We start from the raw sequence: 18,699 nt of genomic DNA, 5'->3' as shown, positions 1-18,699 counted from the left end.
TTAACGTCCACAGGAGTGGAATAGTGTGTATAGTTAATATTCGAGAAGTTTAAATTACTTTCCCTATTTTTGAAAAAATTGCACCTCTAAAACTATTTCTTAGCTTAAACTTTTAAGTTATTTTATATACTGTTTTATATATTATTCACATTTTCAAATATTTTGATATAATATGAAATAATAATAAAAGTTGGCCATTAAAAAAATTATAAAATTTAAAAAAATAGGTAATATAAAACTCTATTTTTGTGTCGGCAAAATTATTACAGTATGCAGGTAAATTACATAGAAACACGTCTTTAAACACACAAACATTGGCTGAATTAATAATGTAACGAAAGTCACCCGGTATTTAAATAATAAACATATTATTAGATTTCGATGAAAACCGTTATCTCTATGAATTTCTCTTCGAGACGAGACGTACACCATCACGCGCGTGTATTTTCGCGCGTATTATGAAAAAGAAAAAAATCCTTAGGGTCGACGACGTAATTTTCTCTCTCTTTCTCTCTTATTCGCTTTTCACCACGGTTCTCCACGCAAATAATATTATATTCTCGTACGACGGGTGGTATAATCATATATATTAGTCGGTAGGTACCCGGTAAGTGTTTGCTCTCGGTTTAGAAATGTGCGTATATACATTTGTTACACACGTCGCTGTGTATATATTATAATGCCGCGTTAAACCGTGAGCACGATGGTTTATTTTTTTTTTTCCAACGCGGATTACGCATAAAGCACGCGTTTAAAGAAACTCATTAGAAAACGCATATACGACGCGAGTTTTGCGCAGACATAACAACCGTAACAGTAAGGATTTTTGCGTAACCATCAGTCGAGTCATACGCGCGTCCTATGTATACAATGTAATATAATATGCGCATTGTTATTAATATTGTTATTTTAATAATATGTACCTATAATACAACAGCTATATGGCTGTACATTATATAGTCACGACGACGGTGATGTATATTTCAGGGTGGGTGTCACCGTATCACATATTGTATAAATTATAGACGTACATAATAAATAAACCACAAATAGAGTGGCGTCATTTGTTCATATTTTTTTAATCGGAATCCGTTATACGTGCATGAATGTATAGTTTCCCGCGGATCGTTTTCGATGAACGTATAGGTCGTTTTTGTCGATCAATGATTAAGTCTATTATATTATTGTAATTAATTGTTTAGGTACTTCACGTTCCGTCAAAACATTTCAGCTGCGTATAAAGCATCGTCCGCAAACAAAACACGATTTAAAATAAATCCGCGGATCGATTCGGCGGCGGCGGCTGAAGAATATTATAATGTTTTATACGTAGAGGTAAAGGTACCGGAGTTTTGCGAAAGCTCTCGACGGTTCGCCGTGACCTTGTCGACGGTCCTGGTATAGTAGTACACTAAAATAGTATATATAATAATATATAATGCACAGGCACACGCTTTTGTCCAACAGTATAATGAAGAAAACAATGTGTACAGGTACGTGTGGCGTTTCACCGCGTTTTCTAAATCGCACGCCGACCGTATATATTGTACCTATATACCAACGTTCGGGAAAATCGACAAGAACAATACGTCTACCAATACACGTACACACAAAAACAAACCCGCAATGTTCCGCGGAGTCAAGAGGAGAAAAGGAAAACTTTGACTCATTAATACAATATTATATAGTACATAATAATATTATACCTGCGTGTATACAGTATAATACACATAAATGCACAGTCTGCGCGTGGGAACGCCGACAGACGTTTAATAATTGGTCCTGGTCGAAAAACAAAAGGTCAATTTCTACATCTACACCATAGGACGTACATACATATATAATAATGTGTATTATGAAGAAGTGTATACGCCGCCGTATTATTCTTTTCTATTAAAATATCGCTAATGCCTGCGGCAAGGACATAAATATATTATATTATTAACGATTCGTAATTATTATTGTTATCGGAATGATGCGATCCCATTATTATTATTATTATTATTATTATAATGTTACGTGTGGCCGTGTAGGTATACGAGATTTGGTCTGGACCGCACATAACAACAAAAATAATAATAATAATATTTATACACAACAATGGTCCGACACGCGTCTCATAATAATATATATATACGTATGATGCATAATATAATAATATAAAATATATATCATGTGTGATATGTGTATGCGTCACGTCCATGTAGCTGTCGTTGGCCTGCGGTCCCCGACGTGCGTATACAATATTATTATATTTATATTGTATAGGCATGCAGAGGAGATTTTCACGGGCGTACCTAAAGTTGTGCAATTTATCGGTTTATATTTAGTCGTTTATGACACAGCTGCGGCAGTAGTGCGTATTTATTAGTATTTTACACCTATTATTACATATTATAGTTACAATAAAGGGGAGGCCAAACGGGACAATCGCCACGGGCGTACATTTTCTTATAAGGTCGAATCTGTTTTTTCCACCATTAAATTCATTATAGACAATATTATATAATATTGTTATTATCTGCATAATAATATTAATATTACGATATAGGTACCATACATATCATACATGGGCTATATACATGCCTACATGGTTTTATTTTATTTGTTCACTATAAAACATTGATCGAACAACGCTCTCCGGAAAAGAAAGGAAAAGAAAATCGTTAAAAGTATCGTCAAAGAAAAATTCGCATGCCATACGCGGTAGAGTACCTACATAATACACATAGTGGATGGTTGATATATTAAAACCCAGGAAGTATAATATATAATTTAACAATATTACATTATTACCTAAGTGCTAAGTATAATATTATATAGATTTGATTATATTGTATTGACTTAGCACGTCGTGGTATTTAAAGGTCATCGCGGCGACGGTAGCTGCGGCTTGTTATATATGTATCATATTATTATAGGTAACACTAATTATTATATTACCTATTATACACACTCCGTTCGCACAATTTCTCTAATGGACTTTCAAATATAAAATTGCTTATATACGACAGCGGATGCGATGTAGGAAGCCGTATACTCGGTATGTACGCATATCATTGGTATGCTAGCACATACCTATATCAACACACCCGTACGCACATTTTATTATACTTGAACATGTATGCATAGAAAGCAAACGACATCGTAATCGGCTTGAATAACACATACCTACCGATCTGGGGACTTTTTATTATTATATTATTATGTTATGTTATATTAATATTTTTTTTTTTTACTCTCTATTATACCTATCTAATAATAATTATTACTATTGCCGTTTCCGGCCAAATCGAGTTGTTTTTCAATTGAGCGATTTCGTAACGTTGCCGGTTCTCCGGTGCACTGTGCAGACAGCGGCGGTGGATGTGTTTTTACCACACCGGTTTTCGGTTTTTGCCAAACGTGAAACCATCGGTGAAAAGGTCAAGTGGTATAATAATACGCGCGTATATCAGTCGTGTATAATATTATTATAGTATGCGATGCACCACGAAACGTGTCCTTTCGAATTATTATAAACTCGCACACACACACGCGAGATGAGCAAAAAAGTTGTTTTTATTTTTCCTATAACCTCTTCTTCGCTTAGTTCGAAAGTATTAGTCGTAAGACTCGTTGGATTTTCTTATTTATAAACGCGTGGCCCGGAGTGATTCAATCCGGGCAAGTAGGTATAGGCTGGTGAACCGTCAGGGTAGACCAGCGAGTATGAAATTATTGTAATTTAAATACGTTTACGATACGCCAACATAACATAACATATTAATAAGAGTACTTACATCTATATATTATTATAGCCGATCGTAATTAGCCAGTACTGTTGCGAGTTGAAAGTTTGGTTAGCAAGAGAACACGCGAGATCTATAATAGAGATTGCTGATTAGTGATTACTGATTAGGTATAGGTAGTAGGTACTGATTCAACACTATACGGAACACGGCTGTTGTACAACGACGGTAGAATACTTAAGCATGATACATCCTTATCACATCATTTCATTTCAGAATTCAGAGCAGTTATAGTAAATATATTTTATGCACATATATATAGATATAATATTATACATATTATATAAGATATTAGATTATATAGCTTCATACTTTCGTAGTATCTAAATCATCTGAATACAAAATAAGAGCGTTTAGATATGAGTTTCGATATTTATAATGAATAATAATGATTGATGAAATGTTTTCAATATGATATTATAATAACATATTAATATGTATATACGCGATGATGTACCTACCTTATTAATATAATATAATAGAAAATGTTAATATAATAAAAATACATTAATTTTTGTACATATAGATACAAGTCTAATTATTTGACTATCATGTCAGTATGACTAATTATACGCTTATTCGAAATATTTAAAATTGAAATTATACTATGTATCTAAATTCTAAAGAATAGTAGGGCTGTTAAGCTACTTAAAAAAAATAAATAGATTCTATACCTAGCCGATTTTATTTACGAAATAAAACTACATAGATACTTACTAGTTACTGTTTATAAAATATCTGATTTTTTATGATATATTTTTTGAACTAGGTATTGAAAATGTAATTAAAATGTAATATAGACTTGTTTTCCATAATTTAAAATTTAAGTTAAAATCATCAATTAAAAAAACTTTTTTGTTAGTATATATATATTTTACACGTTTAAGGTGTGTAAAAGTGTAAAAATATTTTAAACTTCAAACACATCTAACCTTGAACATGTGTGAGTATAATTTTCTGATTATAATCACAACATTTATAAGATATTTTATAATATAATTATAAGATATTTTAATTTTTAACCCTACAGTGATTGTTGTACATGTTGAGATATAAACGAACAAGAATAAACGTAAGTAGGTATATAGTTTTTAATATTATATGGTGATATTTCATATTAATCACAATGCCATTTCAATTAATAAAAATAATTATTTTTGACTTAAGTATCAGCAAATTTGTTAATATCTATTTACTATGGATATCGTGATGGAAATCTTAAATGACTTTGACTTATTATGGACGTGCTAATACACGGGCTTATATTGTAATTAATTTCCATTGCCTAATTGATTATTGACTTGTGAAAGTTATTTTGAAATTTTAAAAGCATAAAATGACCGTCTACGATTCCATTATATACTTGACACTCTCCGACTTTCCGTCTTCGAATAATACTTTGATACACCAACAAGAATCTGAATGCTTCCGCATCGATTTTTACGTCTTATATATCGTAAAGTATTATGCGTGTATATATATAAAAAAAAAAAAAAATGCGACGTTGTCAACTGTTATAACTTAAAATATATTTATAGGGTAACGAAAACGGCAATGATTCAGTTTATCGACTGGAGCGTATGCCAACAATTTAAATTCCATTATAAAATTATGCATAATATACATTATTAATATGGATATTATGCGGTATAACGCATATGCATCTTAACCTCCTAAAATACTTGCACACGCGGTCGTGTGTGTTTCGGTCAAGGTCGGTTGAGATTGAAAAAAAAAACGAACGATGTGCAAGCGCGATGTAATACATCTTCGTGTATAATAATAATATGTGTATGTGTGTGTACATTTTTTTTTCACTAGAAAGCCGCGCACGACGCCCGCCCGTCGCGTAAATCGGTCGATCGTCTTGTTCGCATCGATGCATTTACAGTTTAAGTATACTATACCCATACACAACCTATAGACCTTTACGACTATATGTATATATCTTATAACATATTATATTATCGTATATGCGTATATATATACGGACACGGCACGACGAGTATTATACGCAGTGCCAGCTATATACGTACATAATAATAATACGACATTGCATTTAAAACCGTGAAAAACTGCACCGCGGCTGAGCATATTGTTGTTTTGCTATATATCATATTAGTAATTTTAGTTACTTATATGATACGTTCGCTATGTTTATAACGAAGTGTATAGTATAGTGCAGCACACCACCGCCGTCACACCGAAATAAACAACTCACTTTCATCTCTCCCGTCGTCGTCGTCTTCGAGTCTCACGCTTTGTTCTAAGCCTTCGGTATATATAATATTATTTACCCACCATATTATGTTATTATTATTATTACTATACGCGCGTCTGCAGTGTACAACGTATGTATGAACAATTGTGTATATATCTAAATTTTCATGCATACACCAGAATTTGTATTGTTGTGCGTACGCCGTCTATATAATATTATGTACTTATAATATATTGTAATAATAATAATAATATGCTTGTACGAGAATATTATATTCGTATACGCACTCGTCGTGGCCTTGATCGTTTGACTTCGCGCGCCACTTTCTCCACGCGTGCCCAATGTGGGACACACGACAATCGATCGCGAAATCATTTATCACGATCGTTCGCGATGTGTATTGCCTATAATATGTGTTATACATTTATACTTTACATATTTCTAAATCGTAATATAATATAAAATATATTATTATTATTATTGTTATACTCGGCAGGGTTGGCCCGACGGCGGCGGCGGCGGCGGCGTAACGCCCCGAAATGTGTCGCCAGATATAAAATGTAATACTATTATAGTGTATATATACATAATATAATATATATATCGTCTTTGCGAACGAGAACGAATCTATTCCATCTATATTTATATATATAAATATAACGAGACGAATTATTATAGTTCAATAACAAATTGCAGCTGCAGTGATTATATATACCACCGTGCGCCCACAACGATCATATACGACAACTATTCTATATAATAGGTAACAATAATAGGTAACAATAAAATAATGTACTCAATACTCGAAAATTATAAAACGACGACCGCGGGGAGTCTTGAAAAAAATAATAACGCCGTTCCTATCGTGTTTGGAGACTTGAGTGTAAATCGCCTATCGTCGTTGATGTGCGTGCGTATGTGTGTGATTGAAACGAACAATGAGCCGTGAAAGACACGTCGTGCTTATAAGTATACATCTACGAGACATTTATGCTGCGGCGGAGGACCAAAATATCGCACTGTAACTATATATAAATATATATTATTATACGTATATGTACATAATTGGAGCGCTTTCGTTGGAAGGTACTATGGTGGTAGAAAGAATGTGCTGATGGAACGAACGACTATGCTACAAGCAGGTGAAAGCGTGTATGGCGCGCACTTGAGTCTCGCGCCTCGACGGCTGTAAGTATAATATAATATGTCTAAAACGGTTTTTCAGTAAAACTCAATCAAAGCGGATCAGTTCATCGGCTAAACGTCACTGCAGCTCGCATGCATTGTGCCTATTTTATTATAATACACTACGAGTAATGATAATATATAATAGACACATACCTATTACCTACTCATTGTGCGCGAAAACCGTATTAAAAACGGTGTTGATTGAAAACTAAACAAAAAACCATGATTTACGAAGACCACGAAGGTTTTAGATTACACACTCCCGCACATCTTTATATTATTACCGATGTATAGGTTCGTCTCGATTAAACGTCATTATACCGATTATAATTATAGTGAACGCATGCACACATATATATACGCACGTAGGTATATGTGCGTATATACGACTGTAATAATATGTACGGTTATTAATCGACCGTTCGCACGTATCGGAAAGTCATGCGCCGAAAATTAAATAGAAATTAAACGTATACAAATTGAAACTCTCTCTCCCTCTTTCACTCCGTGGAAAAAAAGTCACGCGATTATCTGCTATAATTACTGTAAGATAAGCTCCAACCACATATAATATTATTATGTATTTATGAACTCGTACGGTTTGTCGGTTTTTGTTCCAGAGATGAGAAATACATACATTATAATAATAATATTTATTATTATGCACGTTATTATTTACAGTAAGTACGTAGTGAAATTTGGTTTCGAGCCATTTCGTCCGCGTTGCTCAGTGTAAACGCGAAACGTAGGTAAATACACCATACACCTACGGATTACACGTATCATAATTATTATTACTAAGTGGTAATTATTAATTAGTTGTTATTATCATTATTATTATTATTATTATTATTGTTGTTATTATCATATTTGACTATACTACACGCTTATGAAACTGTCTGCGTACAAGTCTGTATAATATTATATTATCATGTGCAATGTCTTATAGGTAGATATGATATTAAATCCAAAACATGTGTACCTAGGTTAGACCTATCATCGGTCGTATTATATATTATATTGTCCGCATATTATATATCAATTATATACAAAAAGATTTAGCCCAATAGAAATGGCTTTGTACTTTATAGCTATGTCTCCCATTTAGCGTAATTATTGACTTACTATTAATTATTATCATTATACAATATAAAATATTATAAAATATTATACGTTAATTCTTATGTCCACGCTTATACAGTCTATACAACACTATAGTATTCGTAGATAATACGCAGACACGGGGAATCGTTGTCAACGGTGAGACAATGCAATTGTATCGTAATATTAATATTATAATTGTTTACGGCTTACCACTTGAATTGTGAATAATATACATTATATACGTTATATTATTATATTGAGTGTGTGATAGTGCGTCATGTTGAATGATGATTGACTGCTGTAATAAGAGACATTCAAAAGATTTTTAGTTTCCGCCTGTGGCTACAATAATACGGTCGACGTAAGTATAAAATTGAAAATCATTAATTAATGTAGGTATGAAAGTCACATATGTGGTCGAAACGCGTTGATCTCGTGTTGTACACCTACGAAAACCGACCAATACATTCGGATACCATATTGGAGATGGTTTGTTGTTCTGCTATATCCACTCGTTTTATCGACACCAATATTATACTTATTAGCTATACCTATACATATATATTATATAAACCTACGCCCGATCATTTCTATTTAAATCACAAACAAAGTGTATAAAAAAAATCGTAATAAAAAAATTGTGTTAGTTGTCATTATAATTATTATTATAGGTAAATTTGATTTGCACCAAATATCTATATTAAATATTAATTAACATACTTTTTTTTTATCTATTTCAATTTACTGCAACAGCTGTGATTCCGGTCGGTTCTCCTTAGATGACTAGGGAGTTTTCATATCCGTAAAATAGTTTAAATATAGCAAACTCGACAATAATGCGAGTATTCTCCCAAGTGTTAATCTCTATGTATGGATAAAGAATAGTGATCACATCAGGCATTACCACCACGGCTACACACACGACATTAGACTCGTTAAATAAATAATATTCGGTTTACAGTTAATATATTTTAGATTATGATTCAATAGCCGGTTGCACATAAAACGAACTCTTTTATAATAAACAAAATTATACAATATGTAAACTGTATAAATAGCTTTGGAAGCGTAAACATTTAACCCTTTAAACACGATTCTACTAATGCATTCGTTCACAAGAAATGGTAATATCCAACAATAGAAGTTTAGATTAAAATTATGTGTTTGACTTGTTTAAATATTACCTTGTTGGAAAAAAATAACACGGTCAAACGTCAATCGGAAACATTACATCAAATTCAGACTTCAAAAGAAGGTAATACTATTATGTTATATAGTTATATACGTACATTGCAGGTTATAAACTTATATATTATTCAAAGGGGACATCGTGTGTCCCGGTTATTCGATAACAGACTATAAATTATAAAACCAAAAGGGAAGAAGAGTAATAACCTACCTAATAACAATGATTAAATATGTCATTGTATAATATTATATATTATTATTCTATACGATATTTTAAGAAGAATAAAATTGTATTGCCATTAAAAAATGACCCCATAGGTGATGCCAAATACCATCATATTATATACAATATACATAACAGGGCCCGAATGTTTTACAAATCAAACACAAAATAAACGCTCGTCACTTGAAACATATACTCATAATATGTATAGGAACACGTCATAATTTAATGTAAGTACAAACAAACGCGTAAGCGCATAATAAAATCGGAGTGAAAAAAAATATGTTCATATAAGACCGACACATTTTCTCTTGCAATGCTCACGAATAATAACTTACGTGAAAACCACGATTTACTCTAAAACGCAATAACAAAAATATATATTATTATTATTATTATTATTACCACATATTTTTCATTCGTAATATTTAGGGCTAGGATTTACATGCATTCAGCATTGGTATATGTGCTTTTTGCAGTATCCTTATACGAATTTGGTATTTATGTCCATGAATTAGCTATAAATTATAATATTGATATTTTAACTACAAACGCGATAAATACAATGTCATGTTGTATGGTTTATATGAATAAAAGTAGTGTAAAGGCTAGAAGCCATTTCGTAATACATATAGGGTACGCCCCTAATTTCAATCTCATAAAATCAGTGATTTAGACGAAAAAAAATTTTAAATGAAATTTATTTATTTAAAAGTTAGAATAACAAAATATAATTTAGCTGAAGTAAACTGCAACTTTATTTGTTTTAAAATCATTTATTATATATTTTATAAGAAACGTCTTACGTCTCTTTCACTTATAACAATGGTTTGGAAAATATTGGTAAATCCATTGTATATTTTAGCATATTTTAACAAAACGAAATGCACATTTTACTATTTTATACTGCATGTATAAATCATATTCCTAATAATATTATACAGGTATACACTTAATCGGAACACGCCAGACTTTAGTGCACACGTATTTAGATGCGTCGTTGACATAACGACAAAAAACTAAATTCGAAGGGGATATAAACAAAAAAAAATAACAACAAATAAAGCACACGAAAAACGCTAGTGAAACTTTCATGAAACTTTTGCAACTATAGATATATATTGTGTACATAGGTTTTCCGAAACACGCAACATACCGTGTCCTCGGTGCAAGTATATGGAACGAACAAGATGCGTTTAAAATTTAAATACCTAATATAATTTATTATATACTAACGAATATAGAGTCGGTGCCCGCGATATATCGATTTTCGGGAAATCTCCACCATCACGTAGGTACCTACCTATACAGTTCATATTATTATAACGGCATTATAATACGACGTGTAAGACAGGTATAACAATATAATATATTATATGCATGTAACGCGTGTGATGATGATGATTTTTTTTTTCATTATTTTACACAACGTTTCGTGGATTATCGATCGAATCGGATGATATATATTATTTTCTATCGACGTTTTATTATTAATGTCATCGCAAACAAAACATTATATTATATCCGTCCGTGACAAAACAGCCGTGACCTACGTGATTCGTGTATAGTAATATATATATATATATATATATATGTATAGTTTTTTTTCGTTCTTTTTTTTCCACCGAATTTCGTTTATCGGCTCCGCGCCGACGACTGATTGGAATTTCGAAAAACCGCGTGCGCGCCGCGGCAAGTAGGACGGGCAGAGAAAACAATAACAAACACAAGTAGGTACGAACACGGCGACGACGCACGGCCGGCCAGTCCACGAAAATATTATTGTGAATTAGTTTTGACCGAGGCAGAACCCATTTACTGCGATATTATTTTATGTCCACAGTTGTTGTGTACTACCTATATAGGTAGAACTGGTGATGGCGATGGTGCCACAGCTGCAGCAACTGCAGTTGTAGTGATCGTGAGACACAAGCCGTCGACAGTGGAGAATGTGTGTACGGTTTTTCGAGTTTTCAATTTTTGCCACTATTGCATTTTGGTCGTAGTGGGTGTATGCACCTACCTACTCACACTAGAATATAATGTATATTATAATTTATATAATAATAATAATGATGATAATAAGACTTTTGGTTCGAGAGTCCGGTATTAGCCGGCCGGTCACGTATCACCTCCGGTTCTAGGTCGGTCTTAATAGATGTATATATATACAACCCGCCTACCAAGCTCTACATATATATATATAGCGGCAGCACCCGCGCTGACCGTCCCGCGAAGAGAAAGAGAGAGGAACCGTGTCACACGGGACACAAAAATAATAATAAATAATATAATAATAATACAAAAACGGCACACACATACACGCGCACAGGCACGCACGATTCGAGTGACCTCGATCTGGATTTACACTCCGAGTATAGATCGGGCGTAGGTACTACACGTCCCATAATATAAAGTCTATGAATCGCGGTGAAATTCGATCGGTGACTACTGGAAAAGAATTGTTGCGATTTTTTTTTTTTTTGTTTTGTTTTTCATAACGCCAACGCACTTGGGGGGTCAAAAAGCCACGGCCTCGGTCGATCTATATTATTGCTTAGGTACATGTAATAATATCGGCGGCCGTACGTATAAAGTATTAAAGTGTGGCTGCTGCAGTACGGCTTCACGACCGTCACCGTATAGAGTGGGAAAAAAAACTACAATAATAACATAATATTATAATGACGACGGCTCTCTGCAAAGACAATGCCGATAAACTGGCGAGAGACTATAATGTTATTATATTATATACGAGTGAGTGGTGATGGCGTACAGTATAAGTACCTACTATAGCTACCGCAATAATGAACGCATATACCTACCACCTATATGTGATAATATATATTGTGTTTTATTAACTCGCCATAATGTGGTCCAATCAAAAAACGGAGAGAAGTGAAAAAAATATAGGTACTTAACGCGTGTCGAAACCATTAGCCACTATTGGTCGTTATACTTGTAACAATATAATAAGTCACTGCTGCAGGGACACAAATATATCTATACATATAGGTACTATAATGTATAATATTATACTCTGCAGTAGCGGTTCTGTGTGACTGTGTGTGTATGTAATATTATAACACTTATATTATACGGACCCATTTGTCATAAAAATGTATATAATATGAGCCTAAAGCAGCGTCTACACATGTCATATTATACGTAGTCTTTGTTGCTCGGAAACGGTGCGAGGACACGTGGTTTTCTAATATTAGACGAAACTATATAAGATTAAATACGTCGTGTACGCCTCCTAGCAAGGGCGCGACCGAGCCCGACTTCACGACTATTTCCGAATTTTCATATGGAACGTGTACAGTACAACTTCACACTTGTAAACGTTCACAGTTTAACTATACATACAAATGAAAATTTCCTGGCGGTGTCTATAACCACCGTGCGCATACAGTTGAGGTCGAAGTATTACATAAACTATTACCACCTGTATATTCTATATTTTATACATATATTATTAAATATACGCATTTTGTTTTATCCAAGTATATAATATAGTATACATATATGTACACAGTGTGTATAATATTGTATGTATATTTTAAAGCGATCTAACGAACTATTTCAAGAGACGAATGCCAGATACCTACCAGCCATACCGCGCTTTCTGCTCAAAATGCCAGCGCAGAGTATTTAATATTATAAGATTCATTATACGTCATAATATTATATTATATTGTATATACGTGCCTACATCATGTTAATATAGGTGCATATGTGTAAAACACTGTATGGTGTCCATAAATATAATATTATACAATATGCACTTACCACGACCGTCAGGCATGTGTGTATATTATATTCAAAGGGCTCGAGGTGAACACCATACGTTTCTATAGCGACATTAATATTATTATAGGTACCTACGTGTTGTACGTTCAATACCTAACAATATTGTTTTTATGTCCAACGAAAAGGCTGCCGGAAAAAAACGAAAAAAAATAATGTCACACGCGTACCTATTGTTGTTACTATAATATAATATATTGTATATGTATACACATTAATACGCATTATCGTGAACTTTAATTCGAACCGTGTACCCCACCTCGTTAAAATGTCAAGTGTGTAAAATAAATGTTAATCTTTTTCAAACCATGAAAACCGCCGAATACGATTTTCGAAACAAATCCACATTACATTATAATAAGCGAGCCCCACCGAGACATTACGATCCGCTGCAAACGAAAACCACAATCGGTCATGATATTATATATATTTTAACGTGACGTTGAATAATTTCAACGCTTGTGTGTACAACACGCGTTCCATGTTTTGTTATTAACTATAATATAAATAGTATACATCTATATAAGTACCTATAATATGTATATGAATGTTGTATCCGTTAGCAAATTTGTGCGGTGAAATACGTTCGATCGATCCCCCCGCCGTTTGCAAGCGTTTATATTTATCATTGCGTTTACACAAATAGCCTTCTACTTAAACCAATTATATTAGACTTAAAATGAAAAACACCCCCGGCCCTTTGCGCAGCGGTGTATTTGGGATGGAAAACATAATCTTAACGCTGTACTACCCCGTGTTGCCCCGAGCGGAAATTTCATCAAAATATACGCCGTTTAATTACCAGCGACTGGAAACGGCGCCTGTTGGTACTTGGTGCTGTGGGGATAAAGCCATGTTTTCCCGGGGGATGCACAGAACATACTAAATTCATCGTCGAGCACACAATATTTTCATTATTTTAAGAAATTTAACTTAAAAATCTACCTACTGCGAACATTTAGGCATATAAATTTATTATACGTGCTGTCTACACACTAGGTATTGGTATTTACTCAGTAGGCTAAATAGCATTATCCGATCGCAAAATAAAATGATCCACCAATTATTGAACCTTTCACAGGCCAAAGAGTGCGATTATCGTCTATTATCTAAAAAAAACTAGTGACAAAAGAGCCGGTAATAAGTTATAATATAGCCTATAGGTCACTAATGAGAAGTTTGGGGTGAGGCGTGAGTGTCCTTGCTCCCGTGGGGGTCTCATTAACTCTGCAAAATTCAAGTGAATTTCAAAATTATAAAATTAAAAATATAAGTAATTTGCTTTGACAAGATACAAAAAATATGCCCTAAAAGTTTTCAACTTAGGGTTAATCCCGCTCGAGGCTATATCATCTGTCAGTAATACTATATTTCGAACTCACCTGTGTCTCTCAGGTTTCCGGCAAATGTATTAATCCACATTTGAACGTGTGATGATAACACAAACAATATTAATTATTCAGGGTATATAGTTATACCGTCGTACCGATTGAGAATATCAAAAACAGAGTGCGGTACGAAGAAATATAAAAAAAAAAAAAACAAAACAAAAACAAAACCAACAAAAATTAAATTTCAGACAAAACGTTCATTTAACCGCTCGGAATGATATTAACTAGTCGTATCCCGAATAGGTTTGACGTATAATTGTTATAACGAATAGTGCGAGATGTAAAAATTAAAAACCAAACTATGTTTCGGGCACAACTACGATCACGATCGACGGCGGCAACAAAACGAACCGGACACGAGAGAACAGCTAACTGACGGCTATGGTATCGTCGACGGACTTGGCGGGCGCGGCTTACCATCGGTGGCGGTGGCGGCGGCGGCTACGACGGCCGTTCGTTTCGGGGGAACACGCGACTGCCGAGCCGGCGTTTTTCTTTCGTCCGATCGGATACAGAGAGAAATGGGAAAAACATAAATGCTCGTATAAACAAAAATACAATATAGTAATATAATATCTTATTGTTATTATTATTGTTGTTATTATTATTATTATTACACTGTAATATTGATAGATCCGATACCCACAGATACCTAGTATAATCTCTCTCTCTCTCTCTCTCTCTGTCTCTCTCTTTCTCAGTATATATTTCATGATAATAATATTATGTACAAGTACAACGCGTATAACAATGTTGTATACGGTTTTGATTGATCAATCTAAGTATTATTATTTTTTTTTCACTTTATAATATACCTTCGGCCTCTCTATGCCCGCGATATTATACTCGTGCGTCCTACCTATTTGCTTGTTGGACCAAAACATCACTCGCGCAGTACGATTTATATTGAATTATCGTCCTTATTCCGCGATCGACGATGAATGCCGGTGACGACGACGACAACGACGAAAACCGCGGGATGACGAGCAAAAATGTCTCGTTTTTTTATTTACTTTCCGATAATATAACAACAATCGTATCACAATAAAAATAATACACTGATTGAAAATAGATATATTATATATTACACACATATAGACCAGATACATACATTACAGAAGAGGTAGGTACTATATTATTTTGTACTCGTATTTATTTATTTTTTTATTGCTTTTCGTGTTGTATGCTCATAAAATATGCTTAAGCCATGACAGTATAACAATATAATATTATGTGTCAATATAATACTCATATGATACTCATCATGTCTCTATCATATAGTATAGTGATTAGTGAGTACAGTCTGTAATATAGTACCAAATAGCGTAATAATAATATTATTATAGATGAGTAGCTAATATAGCTATAGGTACGCGTCGTACGGATTTAATAGTTATTTATGATGGTTCTCGTCGAGATTTTCTGATACAATCGCTAAATCACATTGGCTACTGCAAATCTATAATATCTGTCATAACACTGTAGTAAATAAAAGCAATTAGTGAAACAAGTGGGCACTCGATATGAACATAATAATAAGATCCGCCCACATACTGAAAACTATATTTTAATGCTGAGGATTTTAATTTATATAACATATTTAGAGATAACATTTAACTATTTATCATAATATTATATTGTACCTATTGTATGATTATTGATTGTACTGAGTGTTTATACAACGGATTTCAACATTAGTATTAACATACTTGGTGGAGTGGCACACAACAAATTCCCATTTATTTAATACTTAATACCTACCTAACATTAAAAATGACTGGGATTCACAGTTCGAAAATATGTTCTGATTTTTTTGTTTTTAAGCCACTTCAAATATAATATGCTTACCCTAATGGTATCATAGTTGTATACTTGTATAGAAACAAAACGTTATTTCCCTATAGTATATAATATACTAATTAGAATAATTAAACTCGAATGGTTCATTTTATTCGGACGTCACGCTGTTAAAAAACAAAATTAATATTTGTATGTACATTGTACCTATATTGTCTAAATTACAAATACTTAACTTTTTTATACATAAAATCTAATTGTTTTTTCAGCCATTTTGTGCGTTAATTTTGATACCAATCGTATAATAATTAAATAGTATATTATAATATTATACATTTATATCTATATAACTGTTTTTTTTTCAGTTTAACTGGTAACTCCAGGAGTGCTGAACCTAGGCTATTCAGTTTCTGCGTGGGCCACTATATTTTATTAAATTATGTGATTTAATTTACAAAGACAATTCTATAAAAAGTATCAATACAAATTTACACATCGTATAAGACGTATTTTAGCTTATGCTCACATCTTAGCTGACCATATTTATATTTAATTATTAAATCCCCGTAAGAAGATACCACATTAAAGCTATATAGGACTCTTCACATTCCTCCATTCCATCCACTCTGAGTCTCAGAAGGTTCTTGATTGGCTGGAAATTATGGTCTATGGAGTCACATTTCATTATATCCATCAATCATCCTCTTCTGGAGTTTGAAGCTAGCTTAGACTACTCATTCAATTACCCCTCTCCATTGAATGCGTCCAATCTAACCTAAACAATTTTAACGTCCTTTCCTCATTTTCCTCCTCAGTTTCTGGATTTGAATTCCAAATATGGAAGCGCTTAGTCTTCTTCAGTGTAATCCCTATTGAAGCCACAGATGCGTTCTTAAGGTGTTCTAACACTGGGTATTGGTATAGTACCAATCGTATTACGGCTTTGTGTTCTATCCACCCGATAATATGGACACCTAGAAAAGTGTTTGTTTGATCGTTGATATCCTGGTGGTCAGATCACTGGCCAGATCAGATGTGCAGGGATTTTCATATTTCTCATTTGATGAAGATATTACCGGTAGTTTTTATTTATTACGTTTATGTTCAGTTATTACCGTGAGGTGAAAGCTAGTATCGAGAGGAGGTCTGTCCAACAACCTTTTGAGGTTTAGAAGCTACCTTTTTCACCAAGTTCCATCGGGGGATTTGTCCATTTGCTCTTCCAGCAACCGATAGTGGGTTTCCTGCTATTTTATTTTGTCATTGTAAGAGGCCAGGTCCACTTGACTCTTGGTGTGCAAGTTTTTCCAATTTAAGCAGGTCACCAGGATTCATGTCTGATAGGAACAGCATTACGTGTGACGAGATGGTTCGGTTCGCTCATCCATGTTGTCATGAGAAGTACTATGGCTTGCGCCGTTTGTTTGGTAAGATTGCTTACTTAGTCCATGTACGTCATACATATACACATATAAACTTTTCAGACACGTGCATGAATGTTATTAGGTATGACCTATTACTATATAAATGGTGAAACAGAAAAAACTGACATAGGTATGTAATTTAACTAACTATATGTAATAACTTTTATTGCTATCAATCTTTAAAAAAAATTTAATATACATACCTAACAGATTATTATTAGTTAAGTATTCGGAAAAAATGAAAATTGATAAGAAAAAATATTACATGACGACCTAGTTAGTTAATTACATTTGCCAGCTATATCTGTTACATTTTATGTTACGCACTCTGTATAGTTGCGTTCTCAAATGGACGAGCATAATATTATTCTTACACAGTTTGGAAGGTACTTGTATACCAGTATGATCGTTTGATCGTATTGTACCAAATCATATTATACCTGTTACCTATATTAACATTTATCATGCCAATATGGCTATAAATTACCTATGTTGAGTAATTATGTGCCTACATTATTATTATTTTGGCGATGGGGCCGACTATACATTATAATATGACTCA

General features: G+C 33.4%; 1 protein-coding gene across 1 annotated transcript in view; it reads right to left on the bottom strand.

Annotated features, from left to right (window-relative positions):
- The window catches only part of LOC132939014 (uncharacterized), a 57,360-nt gene extending 42,059 nt beyond the window's left edge, over positions 1 to 15,301 (bottom strand). The window contains exon 1 of the mRNA XM_061006013.1: positions 14,908 to 15,301. The gene's annotated coding sequence lies outside the window, so the exon portion shown is untranslated. The remainder of the gene's footprint in view (positions 1 to 14,907) is intronic.
- Positions 15,302 to 18,699: the final 3,398 nt, after the last annotated feature.

Source organism: Metopolophium dirhodum, chromosome 2 (assembly GCF_019925205.1).
Source record: "Metopolophium dirhodum isolate CAU chromosome 2, ASM1992520v1, whole genome shotgun sequence".
NCBI lineage: Eukaryota > Metazoa > Arthropoda > Insecta > Hemiptera > Aphididae > Metopolophium > Metopolophium dirhodum.
Note: the sequence above shows the minus strand (reverse complement) of the source record. Positions and strands in the feature narration are given on the sequence as shown.